The following is a 17,955-nucleotide window of genomic DNA, read 5'->3' as shown; positions in this document are numbered from 1 at the left end:
TCAAGCAATACGCAGCGATTAAAAGCAATAGTGTGGAAAACAGATAGACAGACGGAAAAACAAATTACATTAGGAGAAGACAACTACGTAACTATAAAAGAATTTGCACCACAAAGTAGGCTACGTGATACATCTAGTTCATGTTGAGCAGAATGGATGCACCTCCAGCAAATAATTGTTTGTTTAAATTTGGGTTGTAGCGTTTGCTTAACCGTAGGCCTGTTACTGGCGTAGACCTTATGATCTCGCCCAGGGATATCTAAAGAAGGGGATACGAAGGCTTTTATTACGTCTGACAATAGAAGGGCTTTTGTTTATCGTAAATAATCTGTGTTTATCATAAAATGACAATTGGCACAGATAGTAGTTTAATAAATCTTGTTATGATAACTTGCATTGCGCTATTAGCATCAGGCCTGGATATTCATAGCATGCTCATGGTTGCTTGTTAATTCAACTACCCATATACTTGCTTTACATCTAGCCTACCGCAAACGCTTTGCTAAAAAAAACCAGCTTACTGGTAACTTTTTAACTGTTTTTGTAAACAGTTATTCTTTAAATATGCTCTATGTAACATTTGCTAACTGTTTACTGTAGCTCATTGTACCAGCTGCACTACAAAACTTTCTACGATTTTAAAAAGAACCACATGTTTAAAGCACTACAAACTACCGCCCTGGTAGTGTCACGAGAATAAGGCAATCGCTGCGAGCCTTCATATCCCCTTCTCTAGATATCCCTGATCTCGCCCTCTGCTAATTCAGCAATTTCATATAGAAGCAGTGATGTTAGAAACCTGAGATTTCTTGACTTTTACTTTTTTTTCTTGCCCCAACTTTTAATCCCGATTATGTTGGTATCGGATGATTGTGAAGTTCACAATAAACCTTATGTCACAGCCAGTTATGAAATGCAAGAAATTTGCTGATATTCAATAGCTTGATTGACAGTTTACTATTAGCATGCGGTTTCATTTTGTGTTTGTAGGCGGCGCCAAAATTCCATTCTGTACCAAAGCAGCAAAATCCATCATTTTTACATTGATTCAATGTCGATTTTGCTGTCTTGGTAGGGAGTCGCGATCTGACGCAATATAAGTCATTCTTTGTTGGCAGAAAATAATTAGGAAGGTAATTTGTTATTTGCGCAAATTGCTTTGTAGTGCAAAAAGTGCATGGAATACTGTTTGCACAAAAACGGAAAAAAAAATTGATGAAATTCTGTGTTCAACGCAAGAAGACTTTCAAAATAAAATATGAACTGAGAAATTTGACCAAGAAATGGCGAAAATATGTCAAAAACCGAGTCTTTATCACCTTTTCTACCTAAAATACACAATCACAAATAGGCCTATATTTTGCGAAATAAATTGATTGAAGTGATAGATAAGGCTTTTGACCAACGGCATACTTTTTCCTGTTGTTATTTTGTTTGTTCGTTTGTTTGTTTGTTTTATCTTTATCCTGCATTGCGGGAAAGCGGACTTGAGCGCTATGCATCGGTGTACGCCTTCCGACGTACACCTGACCCACGCTGCAGCCGACGGCAATGTCTGTTTCCGGTTGTCTACTCTATTTATTGCTGCTTCTTGAAGCCAATTGCTACTTGCTGCTTCTTGAAGCCAATTTAACTCTAATTTGCTTTATACAATGACGAACAGCGACGTGATGCAAAGCTCGTCAGCGGCGAGTGTAAAAATGTTGTGTTTACGCTTTATTCGCAGGGCCTTTGAGACGCTAATTTGGGTGCGGTAACAAAGTCATTCCAGGGCCCAAAACCTAAGATAAGCTACCGCTGACGATGCTCTGTGGTAAACCTTAATGCAACGTTTTCTTTAACTTTCTGAGCCTTCTGGAAAGTTTTCTGGCATAATATCATCCCAAGCCCGAGTTCAAAAGCAGGCTACCCCTTTGAATCTCTGTCAACGCTGCTGCTTATTAGCATTCATAAAAACGTAAATCTAAGTGGGTTATAGACAGGGCTGGATTTTAGCCGGAACGGTCCGGAGCGCCGCTCCGGAAGCTCGATCAAAAAGTTGACTTGTCCGGAATGGCGTTCCGGCAACTCAAATATTTTATAGGTTACCGGTACTCTTATGATGCTTTGCCCTGTTCATTAAAAGTATATCTATAATTCTTGATGAGTCGACCACGTTAAATCGCACCCAAACGAACAGCTCCAAAACCTAAGATAAGCTACCGCTGACGATGCTCTGTGGTAAACCTTAATGCAACGTTTTCTTTAACTTTCTGAGCCTTCTGGAAAGTTTTCTGGCATAATATCATCCCAAGCCCGAGTTCAAAAGCAGGCTACCCCTTTGAATCTTTGTCAACGCTGCTGCTTATTAGCATTCATAAAAACGTAAATCTAAGTGGGTTATAGACAGGGCTGGATTTTAGCCGGAACGGTCCGGAGCGCCGCTCCGGAAGCTCGATCAAAAAGTTGACTTGTCCGGAATGGCGTTCCGGCAACTCAAATATTTTATAGGTTACCGGTACTCTTATGATGCTTTGCCCTGTTCATTAAAAGTATATCTATAATTCTTGATGAGTCGACCACGTTAAATCGCGTAGCCTATCCACTCTGATAATATGTGAATGATCTGAGAATGTATTTTGTAGATCTTGTTGAGCTTGTTGAGCTTGCTAGTCTTTCGGCGAATGGCATCTTTGATTCCCTGAAGAGCTGCCTAAAATCATATGGCTTGTCTACAACATTTTTATCTTCTTATTTGATTGGTGTTGTATGTAATGACAAATATTGTGTGGCAAAATTGCTTCCTGATGAATTTCCAGACATTGTGGTGTGGTATTGTGCAAACCATAGATTGGAACTATCGGTTCGTGATGTTGTAAAATCAGTCAGTCATGTGAATCGATTTCGATCTTCTTTGGGCAAGGTCAATAGCCTTTACCACGGTTCTCCCAAAAATAGCAGGTAATTGGGTGAATGTGCAGCAGCTGTTGAAATGAAGTTATTAAAAATCGGAAGGGTACTGGACACACGTTGGGTAGCCTCGATTTTCCGCACAGTTAATTCTGTCTGGAATGATTTTCCAGCAGTTGTCAAACATTTTAAAAAGGGAGCTAGTAGCGACACAAAAGATTCTCGGGAACGTGCGAAATATCAAAGACTCTTGTCGAAGATAACATCCACAGATTTCTTGTTGGACTTGGCTTTGACGTACGAATCCTCTGGAATCCTCGTAAGAATTATCCGAAGTAGCCTAAGCCTCGAACTGCAAAACAGAGCATGTAGGCTACTCTTTGGGATGCAGATAACAAAATTAATAATCTTGCAAAAGTATTTGAAACACGAAGGAACGAACTCGGACGGCATTATCGCATTGCCAAGGATGCTGTAGTAAACTTAGAGTTCAGAGGTGTGGAATTGCATGTAAACAATTGCAGAAATAGCCCACTAATCAATCCCCGCATCTTCTATCATCACTTAGGAAATTCCATCCAAGATCGCTTGTTGAATTTAACAGACTCGTCATTTATTAACGCAGGGGTTCCCAACCTTTTTTACTCCGTGGCCCTCTTTAAACATTTTGAAAAATCAATGGCCCCCTATTTTTTCAACCTTTTGAAAAAATTAAGAAACGTCATTTTAATTAAAAAACTTGTTTATACAGTAAACGGTAAAGACCATTTCATTAAGATTTTGGCAAAATGTACTACTATTTTTATTAAAATTTAATTTATTTCTTTTGTTATATCCATAGTAGTGTTGGAGTGGACTTAGAGATGATAAATTTAAAAAAATGTTATTTTTCAAATTTTTCCATGGTCTCCTTGAAAAAGGCTCATCGCCCCCAGGTTGGGAACCCTTGTATTAACGCCTGCAAAATACTTGACCCAACTACTTGGCCAGAGGACACAGTAATGACACACGGAGAAAACGAAATCCCTGAAGTGGCAAAGAGATTGTGCTTAGATAAACGCGAAGCTGCGAGAGGACTTCGTGAGTATATAACTACGAAAAGAAGATCCCAGAGTCTTCGAAATTTGATAACATCACTGAAACCCCTTCCAATTTCATCGAGCGAGTGTGATCGCGGATTTTCACAAATGAACCTCGTACTCACATCTGACCATGCTTCTCTACACACTATGTAACTGTTTCAAGTTTAATCTTTATACGAATGGTCGGTTCTCCATTGAGAAAGTTTTAACCAGCAAAGTACTGTATGTTGGATCCTGGTTGCGCCTGGGACGTAACGCGGCAATTGAGACCCGAAGTCGCCAGAGATTTTATGGTTTTGAATACGATAAATGTCTTAAAAAATTGTAGGCTGTAACTTGTATTTTTTGTGTTATTGTTTTACTAAAATACGAATAGGCCTATTTGCATTGAACAACGCTATATCATGGACCATGATATGATACTTACTTTAGCAACGTTTTATGTAGGCTAGGCTACATCAAATGTGTTGTTTCAAAATCTTATAAGGGCATATTTCTGAATTTCTTCTACGGCACCTAGCGCGTTTGGAAAGTAAAAACCTAACATTCCGGAAGCTAATCTTCTGGAAATCCACCACTGGTTATAGACCAGTGGTTCTCAACCGCCGGTCCGACCGGCGCCGGTCCGTTTAATTTTTTTGCCGGTCCGCAGAAGATCTTACTTTCTGCAAAGCTTATTTTAATATGAAGTCATTAGCATATTGTAAAATTGTGATCGCACTGTGAAACATGCACAGCTGTAAAACTGACATATCTCCACGTAAAATTGTTTGGTAATAAAGTTGAACTTTTTAATGACCTAATTTTGTGCGGTTGATGATGTTTTTGTGACAAATTGCGTGTAGTTTTCAAAAAAAATTGAAACACAGAAATACATAACTCAATGGGGAATTTTGTTCTTGATTTTGAAAAATTTCAAAGTCGTTGATGACGAAAATTTGGAATTAGATAAATTTGAAGTTCCGGGATAAAGTTAGGCCTGCAATGGAAACTTGCCAGAATCGGAGTTTGAGAAAGCAAAGATCCTATTTTCCAAAGACTATGCGGAAAATAGCGCTTCGGAATGGAATGAAGACAAGCCGATTTGCTGTGGAAAATGCTGGTGAAATGGAGTGGTGAAAAAAGTAAAAAAGGTGCTGAGCATTGTGAGTCAACACTTGAAAGAGTTGGCTAACAATTTTGACGATCATTTTGCGTAACATGAAGAATGAAGATCCTCGACATGGAAACTTTTGGATATACAATCCATGCATCGATGATGTCAACACATGTGACCTTAATCTTTATGAAAAAGAAAGTCTGATTGAATTACAACATGTTGTGCTTCTATTTTGCAGTCCAGATTCGAAAAACATTGTCACACTTCTGGTTATCTCTTGCAAACGAATTCGTGCCTAACTTTCAAAACAATCGATTTGATGGTAATTGTTTTAACTAGCTATTTACAAACAACAATTTTTTTTCATCTCTAGCCTTAATAACAAAGCAAAGAAATTACCTGGATGCCGAAACAGAGCTACGTGATTTAGAAACTGCTTTGATATCTCGTTTTCCTCACATAGGGTACTGGCAGGATAACAGTAGCAAATTTCCCACTGGTATTGATTTTGTATGCAAATGGGTTGACATTTTTCTGTTTGAGTTGATTTGATTGCCGTTTTATTCCAATTTTTGTCCTGAATACAAATCATATGCTAAAACCTTGCATTATGGTGCGCAATGACAACTTTGGTTAACAAAACGTTTCAAATATTCAATGCGGTGACTGAGATGTGGAAAAATTATTATGGCAATTTATTAAACTCTGTGCGTAACAATCCTACAAGTGAAGCAATAGACATGTTGATGCAAGACACTGAAGCTTTTACCAATATCGAGAAATATCAATGCACTACTGAAACGATACAAATGCTACTATGCAAATTACCCTTTAATAGATCTGCTGGAAGTGATAAAATTTCAGCCGAACATCTAGTATATGCAGATGAACTATTGTGCTTCTTATTCAGCTTATTGTTTAATAATGTATGCCTTTCTCATGGTATGCTGCCTTCACCTTGTTTAAATACCATAATTATCCCTGTTTGTAAGAACAACAAAGGCAATATTCAGGATGCTGGAAATTACAGACCCATTGCAGTAGCAACTGTAGTGTCCAAATTATTTGAACATTATATCCTTGAGCATATTTCACCTTTTTTAAATACATCTGACAATCAGTTCGGATTTAAGCCAAAACAAGGCACAGATTTATGTGTTTATCTTTATAAACAAACAGTATAGGCTATCTCATTACACACACAGCAATAGTCCTGTGTTTAGTGTATTTCTGGATGCATCCAAAGCATTTGATAGAGTTAATCACAATATCTTATTTAACAAGTTAGTTTCACCGAAGGTTCCTATGTGTTTTGTACGATTATTGAAGCATTGGTATAAAGAACAAATAAAGTGTGGGAATCAAATTTCTAACCCCTTCCATGTCACCAACGGAGTAAGGCAGGGAGGGGTTTTAAGTCCTTACCTGTTTTCTTTGTATATAGATGACTTATCGACTGAATTGAATTCCCTAGATGTCGGATGTAATCCTGGTTCATCTCACTTGAATCACCTAATGTTTGCAGATGACTTGTGTGTATTTAGTCCAAGTGCTAAAGGTACCCAAAAACTCATTGCTGTGTGTGAATCCTATGCTTCTAGACATGACATAATTTTCAACTGTAACAAAACTGTTGGATTGGTCCAGGGGCGGCGCCAGCCAAAAATGAGTGGGGTGGACAAAAATATTTTGAGGTAATATGAACAAAAGAATAGAATGGGGCCAAACGCTCCCATACATTTCCTCTGCGGTCCATAGAATTGCCAACTACGATCTTTATGTTAGCAAGCTTGTCGTTATTTTATGTCATGGAGCTGCTGCAATGATAGGCGGCCTCATAAATATTTATTGGGTGGCCCCTTAAACAGAATTTTAAAAAACCTGGCTATTACCGGTACCTAATAATACCCATTGCCATAGGTTAAGAACAGAGATGTAGCCTACGTATACGCCGCAAGTATGCGGCGTAGACTTTTTGTTTACGCTAACGCTTGCGGCCACATTTTTTTGGATAGTTTGCGCTTGAGGCTACGCCGTAAAGTTTTTGCGTTTTTTTAGCGCATAGCGTCAACGCATACTTTTTAATGTCTTTTTTTCGCTACAACACGCCAATACCTTCCAGCGCTGCCGTTGAAAGAACGTTTTCAATGGGCAAAGACATATTGGAATCAAAACACAGCAAACTGTCTGATGAACACTTTCAGATGCTTGTGTTTCTTCGTGGAAATTCAAAATAAAACTTGTTTGTTTCGAGTGGTTTATACCGTGTGAATATTTGGCACCTAGCAAACAAAATTAGTTTACGCTAATGTATGCGCTAACGCCGTCAAATTTTTTTCCAAGTTACGTTGACGCATACGGCGCATGGTTTTTCAAACGTTTGCGTTAACGCTGACGGCGTCAATATTTTTTGTATGCGCGTACATTACTGGTTAAGAATCACTGCACTAAAGTTTTATTTTGCGCTCGCAGGTCAGTTGAAAAGCTTTCACCATTTTTGAGGACCAGTGTTGTCGGCAATGTCTCGCTTACTGCTGATCTGCACCAGATGTTCAAGTCTTTGCAATAGCCGAGTGGTTAGCGCGTTGGGCTCGCAGTCGAGAGCCTGCATGTTCGACTCCAGCCACCCGCACTTGCTGTTGTTTCTCTGGGCAAGAAACTTTACGATAATTGCCTCTACCCAGTGATCTTCTTCGTCGTATGAGCTGTTCTTCTGGACTATATGTTTGGGCATGATGTCATCAGCCACTCGACAGTCTCGTCATCCAGGGCCTTCAGTCCAAGCGCTCCATGTGGTGGTTGATGGATTGGGCAGTCATGGACGACATGATCTACTGTCTGGTCTGTGGCGCCACACTCGCATCCCGGTGAAGGAGCCACCCAGTGATCGATTTCGAGTAATGGGTAGTACCAAATTTACGTCATAAGTAGAGTAGACAACCGGAAGCAGACATTGCCGTCGGCTGCAGCGTGGGTCAGGTGTACGTCGGAAGGCGTACACCGATGCATAGCGCTCAAGTCCGCTTTCCCGCAATGAAGGGTAAAGATATAAACAAACAAACAACAAACAAACAAACTTTGTAATGATGGCAGGTCGCAGATAATAGTTTATTGTCTTATTTTGCTGTGGATACGTTCACAAGATGCCACAGTCATGGGCAAAGTAGCAACAGTAGCAATAATTTGAAACAAATCGCTGTACAAATGATTCAAGATCGTTCTGTCCACACAATTTCAAAAGTGAAGGCAGACACAACCCCACTGTAAACTTTGGTGCTTTTCAATTTCTAGTTTCCACTTGTGACAATTAGCTGACCCCAAAAAAGAAGATCCTATTGCTGCCCAACCTGATTTTCATGGAAATTATAGAATTTGACTAAATATTCAACTTTAGGCAAATTTGATGGAGACATGTGCGTGTAATAAAATGCAGCTGCATTTGACATTAATTCACATGTTTGATCCGAGTAGCCTAACGCTTTTTAAGTTCATTCAGCATTCTGTCAAAGGATGAAGAAAAATCTCGTCTTAACTATTCTGTAATGGATTCAGATTCACTCCACGGAAGGCTGTTGCAACCTATCAATAATATCTGACCATCTCGGAAATGGCTTGGTGGGTAGCGGCATCGCTTAGCCGGCGTAGTGGTTTCACTGGTAATTTGATTTCTATCCGCAAACAGCGATGTGTTGAAAACCAATTTGGCAAAATCTTCCTCTGAACGCAGTGAGTCAAATGCTCTTGTCAAGTCGTTGATAGCAGCAACCCCAGTGGTGAGATCCATTTCTTCACTTTTTAAATAATCTGAAGCCTGTTTACTTAACGAAAAGCATTTATGAAGAATTAGACTAGCAGTAACAAATTCAGTTTGCTTGATGCGGAACAAACATCCAGTAGATACACCATTACCTTCGTTTGACATTTGTTGGAACATTGACAGCAGTGCTGGATATAGGCTACATTATTAACAACATCCAGATCATCTGAACGTGCAGACCAATGAGACCATCTAGTAGCCTATCAGATAACGAGTGCAATGCAATTTTTCCAGACGTGATTCCATCCTTTTTAAAATGCTCTTTATACAAAAAAATGTATCTTGGGAGAACAGTCCATAAAGTTGTAGATGTTACCAATTGTTTTGACTGTCGCTACGTTTTCAACACTGTGCCCAAGCGCAAGATTTAGTCGGTGTGCAAAACAATGAAAATATACCGACGGTTTGGCACCCGCTGCAATTAGGTGTTGCTGTGCACTTTCATCCTTGCCTGACATGTTGGTGGCCCCATCAAAACCTTTGCCTAGGCTATTAGGTCTTACAAAGCTTGTGTCTCAGCTGTGATAAAAGCCATCACCTCAAAATGGTAAAATTAGACTACAATCAATCAATACAATAGAGCGATAACCATGAAGATTCTTTATTTCTTCGTATGTCAATGCTGCAACAGTAATTCATAAGTAAGAAGTTGAAATTAATTTATGACGCAGTCACTAGGCCCCCCTAACCCCCTGCATACACCCCCCAAGTTATCTCATCGGATCTCGACGAACTACAAAATTGACCATAAATAGAAGTGGGGTGGACATGTCCACCCCAGTCCCCCCCGTGGCGCCGCTACTGGATTGGTCCATCAATGTCGCAAATTTAAAGTTTTGTCTTCTCCATGCATGCGGCTGTACAATACACAAATTAAATTTGTTGGACAAGTGAAATATTTAGGTATAGCCTACTGATTGATGATACCATCAGGGATGACGCAGATATTAAAAGGCAAGTGCGATCTCTTTATGTCGCTGCCAATCAGCTTAGGTCCAAGTTTGGAAATTGCTCTACCGAAGTTAAAAATGTAATGTACCAATCATACTATATGCCAATGTAGGTTCGCAACTATGGTGTAACTATAAAACTTCTACTTTAAATCGCATACGAGTTGCTTACAACGACTCGTACTGAATTATCCACAGTTTGTCGAGATGCGACAGTGCTAGAGTGTATCAGGTACAGAACGACGTGTTAACATTTGATGCTCTATTAAGAAAAAATTGCTATGCATTTGTAGAACGTTGCAAAAGATCAATTAATCCACTGTTGCGCAATGTTATGTCTTCTGATTACTACTTTATTTCTACATTTTATATTCACTACAACAGTATTCTGTACGTTGTTTGATGTAGCCTGCTTGATGTTGTGTTAGTCTGATATTTTGTGTGATGACTGTTAAAAATTTGAATTCTATGGACTTTGAGAGAGAGAGAGAAACTTTTTATTTCGTCTGTTGCGACAATAATACGGTACAATTATAAACAATACGAATAAAATAGTACCATAGCTATCTAAATACCACAACAGACAGGAAGCAGCGAAAGACTATATCAGTCATCGAGTCAGCTGCTTCCCAGTTCTTAATGTGACAAATGTCAAGCATCGGCAAATTACGTTGAAACAAGATAGGCTGATGTTCAGTAATATTAATGAAAGAAAAAAAAAGTCTGATTGCAAAATAAATAATAATAAATAATCTATTCACAACGATTTTTAGTTGCCGGTCCGCGAACATTCTTTAAACATTTTACCGGTCTCCCACTGTTAAAAGGTTGAGAACCACTGTTATAGACCACTGAAAAGTTCAACGTTTGCGTAGGCTATTGTCACTTTTACCTTTTTTCAGACTCTTGCTCTGTTATGGCAAGTGATATTGCTTTATTTGCTTTGATGGTCGAAAAGACATGAATATTAGAAATGAATGTTCAATTATTCATCACAATTATTTTTTCTGGTAACGTTCATCCAGTGATGTACGCGCATACAAAAATATTAACGCCGTCAGCATAAACGCAAACGTTCGAAAAACCATACGCCGTATGCGTCAACGCAACTTGTAAAAAAAGTTAGCGGCGTCAGCGCATACACTAGCTTAAACTAATTTTGTTTGCTAGGTGCCAAACATTCACACGGTATAAACCAATCGAAACAAACAAGTTTTATTTTGAATTTCCACGAAGAAACACAAGCATCTGAAAGTGTTCATCTGACAGTTTGCTGTGTTTTGGTTCCAATATGTCTTTGCCCATTGAAAACATTCTTTCAACTGCAGCGCTGGAAGGTATTGGCGAGTTGTAGCGAAAAAAATACATTAAAAAGTATGCGTTGACGCTATGCGCTAATAAACCGCGAAAACTTTACGGCGTAGCCTCAAGCGCAAACTATCCAAAAAAATGTGGCCGCAAGCGTTAGCGTAAACAAAAAGTCTACGCCGCATGTATGCGGCGTATACGTACATCGCTGCGTTCATCTGGTGAATGAGAAATTAAAAGTAGAAACATGCAAGTTGTTCTATTGCTTCGCTGAGTTTCGCTCACCATGACAATAACGTACAGAAAAGAAATTAGAGCAGTTTATCCTGCTGTGCGGTTAAAGGCAAAGGTAAAAGTAAGTTAACCACTTCCGCTCGGCGGCCGGCTACAGCCGACAGTTTTTTCCGTGCCAATTCGTCAGACGTCGGCAACTGCGGACAGCTTTTTCTTGGTTTGACTGACCAGAGCCACTGTAGTGGCTCTGGTTTGACAGCGGTGGTCTGTTTTTGCCGTCTTTTGCTAGCAGTTGAGAGGGGAATCACCTAATGGTTCTGTTATCTTGAGGCAATGATTCAGATGTAATAAATCAATGTTATAGCGGAATTTTGTTTGTGAGAAATTTTCCTGTGACGTAAGCTTTCTGAGCTGCTGTAGCCCAGGGGTCCGCAAATAGTGGGTCGCGACCCAAATTTGGGTCGCGAGACCATCCACAGTGGGTCGCAAAACGGTTTAAACTTACCATAAATATAACTTGTATGGCAAAAATAAATACAATCATATAGTCTTTGATGTGCTGAGTTTCGTACGATTTGGTAGGCTACAAGAAAATTTATACTTTCGATTGCAGTACAGTCAGGCCCGGATTTAGGGGGGGGCAGAGGGGGCAGTTGCCCCGGGCCCCTCGACTTTTGAAGGGCCCCCCTATGTGGAAAAAAATGTGATTTTGTGTTATTTTATTCCTTTTGACCTTTAAAGTTTCTGCAAAATGCAGTACTGGACTGATGCTACTGTAGACGTAGAGATGGCTTTTACGCGCCGTAGGCGCGAAAAAATTTTTTGCACGGGGGCCCCCCGATCTAAAAGTGCCCCGGGCCCCCCATCAGCTAAATCCGGCCCTGAGTACAGTAGTTAAGCCCACGGTTATATAGCCACCTTGAGGCAGGGCATGAAAACTCTCTCAGCTTACCTCCAAAACTGGCGACTGAAACTCAGCAAAACCAAAACATTGGCGGCAGCTTTCCATCTACACAATCGGGAAGCTGATCGTGAGCTACAATGGAAAACTTCTGTCCTTCTGCCCCGAACCAAAATATCTTGGGGTGGCACTATGACAGATCGTACACATAGGCCTACCGCCACCATTTGGTGTCACTGCGCAAGAAAATAACATCCCGCGCTGCACTACTCAAACGCCTGGCAGGCTCCAGCTGGGGGGCGAGTGCTGACACTTTGCGTAGCCTATAGCAGCCTTAGCTCTTGTCTACTCTTCAGCAGAGTACTGTCACTTGTTTGGTGCCGCAGTGCTCACTGCCATAACATCGACACTGCCATAAACAGCGCCCTGCGCACAGTGACCGGATGGCTGCGTCCCACACCATTGGACAATTTTGCCATTCTCGCTGGCATCCAACCTGCTGAGCTTCGTCGCAAAGAAGCCACTCTGTTTCTTGACCGACGGGCATTAGAGCCTAACCATCTTCTCCATCACAAGATCTCTGCTCCAACAAACCAGCACCTCCGTCGACTGAAATCAAGACACCCATTCGTGCCAGTCGCTCAACTTCTGATCAACGAAGCTGATGAACTTCATCTCTGCGGCTAGTTGGGCGGACTATAAATGGAATTCTGAAGGGAAGTCAAGTACCCAGTGTTGTACGTTGACGCCGTCAATTTGACGGCGTCATTTGACGGCGTCAACTTTTTGTTGACGCTGAGGCTAGCGCCGTCAATTTATTTTTCAGTTGACGGAAGTGATAGCGCCGTCAACTATTTTGCCGATTTTAAGCGTCAAGCGCTATGCGTCATTTTTTTCATGGAAAATCTCGTTACACAATAAGAGTTTTACAATGTATTCTGGCCAACGCGACTCATCCGAATTACCGGCTTTTGCGTTGGTTGGAATGGCTCCCTGGAATACACGCGGAAGAAGTTCGCCAAATGGTGATCACACATGTATTGAGAACGAGGGATCAGAGACAGAAAGCGAAAAATCCATGAATGGCATCGCGGACGTTGAAGATACTTTATTTCAAGAGCTTTATGCCCCTGAAAAGAGCGATATTGGTGCAGTGGACCTCGCTAAAATATTTATACATGCTAAACTATCACAGCACGCTTGGAACAGTGATACCTTTTCGAGTAGCCTAAACTTTTTCAACTTGTTTTTGAAATACAACACACCAATACCAACCAGCGCTGCTATGGAACGCATGTTTTCACTTGGAAAGGACAATACGCGTCCCAAACGCAGCAGATTGTCAGACAAACGTTTTGAAATGCTTGTTTTTCTGCAAGGAAATAACTAATAAGCAGGGCCCGCAAAAGTCAATAAAGTCAAAATTTTGTAAGGACTTCGTTTATCCACAAATCAAAGAATAAAGTTGTTTTCAGCACCTAAGGGACTGATGTTTCTAAGAAGTTTATAGGTCAAAATTGATAATAAAGTCGAAATTTGTCAAATTATGGCTTTTAACAAACTTAATTCTGTGTTTCTAGAGAGTAATTTTTGTCAAAATCCTCGTGGAAGCATTGCAAATCAGGAACTGCGACACAATTAAACCATATTAACCCATAAAAGCAGGAAATATATGTCACAATGACCACGGATCAGCAGTAACTTTTATCGCAAATTGTCCTTTGTTTATTCATTGTTACGTTGTTATATAATTTTTATGAAACACTCCCTCTTCACAAATATGGTCTTTTCGAAGATCAACAGTTTTGATTTTAGGAATAGCCTAGCCTAATGACATTCTGTAGTACAAAAATGCCTAAGCAAGCTAAATCGTCTTCTGTCTTCAGCAAAAGTTAGATTTGTGGAGATTTTCCTATCGCTATAAAACACAACGAACTTTTTATACTCCATAAAACACCTTGACTTTTCGACAAAGTATTACGTTTGGGTCTGAAATCGACACATCATTATGTTTTGGTAAGTGGTATCAATTCAAGAAAGAACTGTACCCTCTATAAATAAGCAATTTTGTTAGTTCAAAATAAAGTCAAAATTTGATAAAAATAAAGTCAGAAATTTTTTTTTTAGGCTGGGTCAAATTAAAATGGCCCTATACTAATAAGTTAAGTAGCTAATTACAATACAGTTTCAAAACATAATAGGCCACCTGCTCTTTATTTATAGCTATTGTTAGCATAAACTTGGTTGAGATATTTCCGTTTTATAAGACGCTGGCAAAAAATAGCGCTAGAAATTAGCGCTGACGCTGACGCCGTCAATTTCTTTAAGAGCTTACGCAGTACTTTACGCCGTCAAGTTTTTAGGCAATTTGCGCTGACGCCGACGCCGTCAATATATTTCAATGACGCGTACAACACTGCAAGTACCACCAGACTCCATTCGTTCATCCCCGACGCCGACACATGCCCCATCGGCCTGACACTACAAAGACAAGCATGAGTGCGCCTCAACTGTCTTCGTGCGGGCGTCGGGCTTTTCCGCTCAACCATATGCACCAATGGGGAATCGGCCTCTTTCTCTGTGATTGTGGTGCCGATGAGGAAGAGACCGCAGACCACATCATCAATGATTGTACCATTTTCAAACCATCTAACGTAGTGGAAGGTCTGCGTGTCATGGATGATGAAACTAAAGACTGGCTGCTCTCTAATAGCCTTCCAGTGTAGGCCGGGAACATCTTGAATCTGGGGCGGTAAAAGGATTAAGGTAAAGGTAAAAGGTAAAAGGTAGACCCTCGGCCCAAGAGGCTTGCACGACGACGACGACGAAGCACACGGTTAATAGGTCCACCCGCTTATTAAGCCCAATTTGGTCCATTCCGGAATTACTAAAGGTATAGGAGTGGTAGAAAATTATCCCCCGCTTTATAAGCCAATTTCGTCCGGTCCCGATGTGGCCTTAATAAGCGGGGACGACCGTATTGGAATTGATATTAATTTGCAAAGTGTTTTGCGCATTCCGAAACGTTTGGGTCGCAAAGATTTCGAACGATTGCTTTTTGGGTCGCTCCAAAAAGTATTTGCGGACCCCTGCTGTAGCCTACTGTTTCAGCAGATTTGCTGTTCGCATGAGCGACTTGAAGGTATTCCAGTGGTTTGCTTAGCTGTAAAGGTGGCAACGCGAATCTTTTATTGTAAACCGAAGTATTTTTCCACAGGGGTGGGTTTAGTCTGATGGAGAGCCCAGGGCACTTTTAGATCGGGGGCCCCCCTTGCAAAAAATATTAAAAACTATCTCTACGTCTACAGTAGCATTAATCCAGCACTGCACTACACTACACAGAATTTTTCAGAAACTTCAAAGGCTGAAAGAAAAAAATATACCACAAAATCACATTTTTTCACGTCTGGGGACCTTTCAAAAGGGGAGCCCGGGGCACCTGCACCTGAATGGTGGAACTGATCGTTTATTCAAGATAAGACCTTTGCTTGATGAATTTCTCCACAATTTTCAGGAAGTCTATTGTCCACAGAAGCACATCTCTGTGGATGAATCTATGCTGAAATTTCACGGCAGGCTAAAGTTCAAGCAATACAATCTTTCCAAGAGGGCACGGCTTGGATTAAAGCTGTACCGACTCTATGAATCAAGTGGGAGTATGTGTGGATACACCTGGAAGTTCAAACTATACAGTGACCAGGATTGAGACAGTGCTGTACCAGCAAGTACAAAAGTGGTCATAAATTTATGCCATGATTTACTTGGAAAAGGTTTTGTTTTTGTTTGTTTTATTATCTTTATCCTGCATTGCGGGAAAGCGGACTTGAGCGCTATGCATCGGTGTACGCCTTCTGACGTACACCTGACTCACACTGCAGCCGACTGCAATGTCTGTTTCCGGTTGTCTACTCTACTTATGACTTAAATTTGGTACTACCCGTTACTCGAAATCGATCACTGGGTAGAGGCAATTATCGTAAAGTTTCTTGCCCAGAGAAACAACAGAAAGTGCGGGTGGCTGGAGTCGAACATGCAGGCTCTCGACTGCGAGCCCAACGCGCTAACCACTCGGCCACTGCTGCCGACTGTGGGATTCATACCAGAACTGGTACAGCAGTCCACTCGATAACTGGTACAGCAGTCCACAGTTATTTTGCACATTGCTGCAAAACAAAACCCACACAGTTGGTACAGTTAGGCTGAACCGGAAGCACATGCCAAGCAATCTTTCAAGAAAAAAATTAAATAGAGGAGAGCACGTGTTCAAGACAGCAAATGGTGTGATGGCAATGGTGTGAACAGGTGCGGATTTAAGGGGGGCAGAGGGTGCAGATGCCCCGGGCCCCCTTTTTGAAGGGCCCTTTGACGTGGAAAAAATGTGATTTTGTGTTATTTTTGTTTTCCTTTCAGCCTTTGAAGTTTCTGCAAAATGTTAAGCAAGTGCTAGATTAATGCTACTGCAGATGTAGAAGTGGTTTTTTGCGCCGTTGGTGCAAAAAATTTTTTGTACGGGCCCCCGATCTAAAAGTGCCCCCGGCCTCCCATCAATTAAATCCGGCCCTAGATGTGGAAGGACGTAAAGATGCTCTACATGGCATTCATCAGAACTATGTCCAACAGGTAAAACCAACCTCAATGGAAATCCCATCATAAAACCCACTTGTGTAATTTCGTACAATCAAGGTATGGGGGAGTTGATCGTTCAGATCAGCTTTCAGCAACCTGCCGCTCTGTAAGAAAGCACACAAGGTGGTACAAAAATTTTTTTTTTAATAGTGGACATAGCATTGGTGAATTCATTTCTGCTATTCAAAATGCTCCATCAAGATCACGGACGATTGACTTTGCCAAACTTCAAAGTCATGCTAGCCCTTGAGATGTTGGAATCAGCAGAAATTCCAGAGTACCTAAACCCTGGCCGAAAAAGACCTTTTCCCACCCTTGACCGTCTCAGAGCTGAAGATGAACATTTTTGGCTTTTATTTTTCCAAGTGTTCGTTTATTTCGATGTAAAATCAAATGTCAATCACTGACAATGTTCGCCTTTATACAAGACAACACTGCTGTTTTTATTTTTGAAAGTGTTCGTTTATTTCGATGTAAAATCAAATGTCCATCACTGAAAATGTTTGCTGTTATACAAGACACCACTGCTGTATTCATTTTACAAAGGTTTTTTTTTTTTATTTTGATGCAAAATTAAATGTCAATCACTAACAAGGTTTGCTTTTATACAAGACAATATTTTTTGTACAAGACAGTCAAAATGCAGAAACGCGAGAAAAAAGAAAAAATGCCGTTTACCGCGTCACGATCACGGCGCGCGAATGCCGATGGAAAGTGATTAAGGTGCCTCCACAAAAAAGTAAGGGTGCTTGTGGAAGTAGCCTATAACCAGTGATGTAGCCTACGCGCATACCAAAAATATTGACGCCGTCAGCGTTAACGCAAACGTTCGAAAAAACCATACGCCGTATGCGTCAACGCAACTTGTAAAAAAAGTTAGCGGCGTCAGCGCATACACTAGCTTAAACTAATTTTGTTTGCTAGGTGCCAAACATTCACACGGTATAAACCAATCGAAACAAACAAGTTTTATTTTGAATTTCCACGAAGAAACACAAGCATCTGAAAGTGTTCATCTGACAGTTTGCTGTGTTTTGGTTCCAATATGT

This window comes from Aplidium turbinatum, chromosome 2 (genome assembly GCF_918807975.1).
Source record: "Aplidium turbinatum chromosome 2, kaAplTurb1.1, whole genome shotgun sequence".
Taxonomy (NCBI): Eukaryota; Metazoa; Chordata; class Ascidiacea; order Aplousobranchia; family Polyclinidae; genus Aplidium; species Aplidium turbinatum.
The sequence above is the reverse complement of the archived record's forward strand: the minus strand, read 5'-3'. Positions refer to the sequence as shown.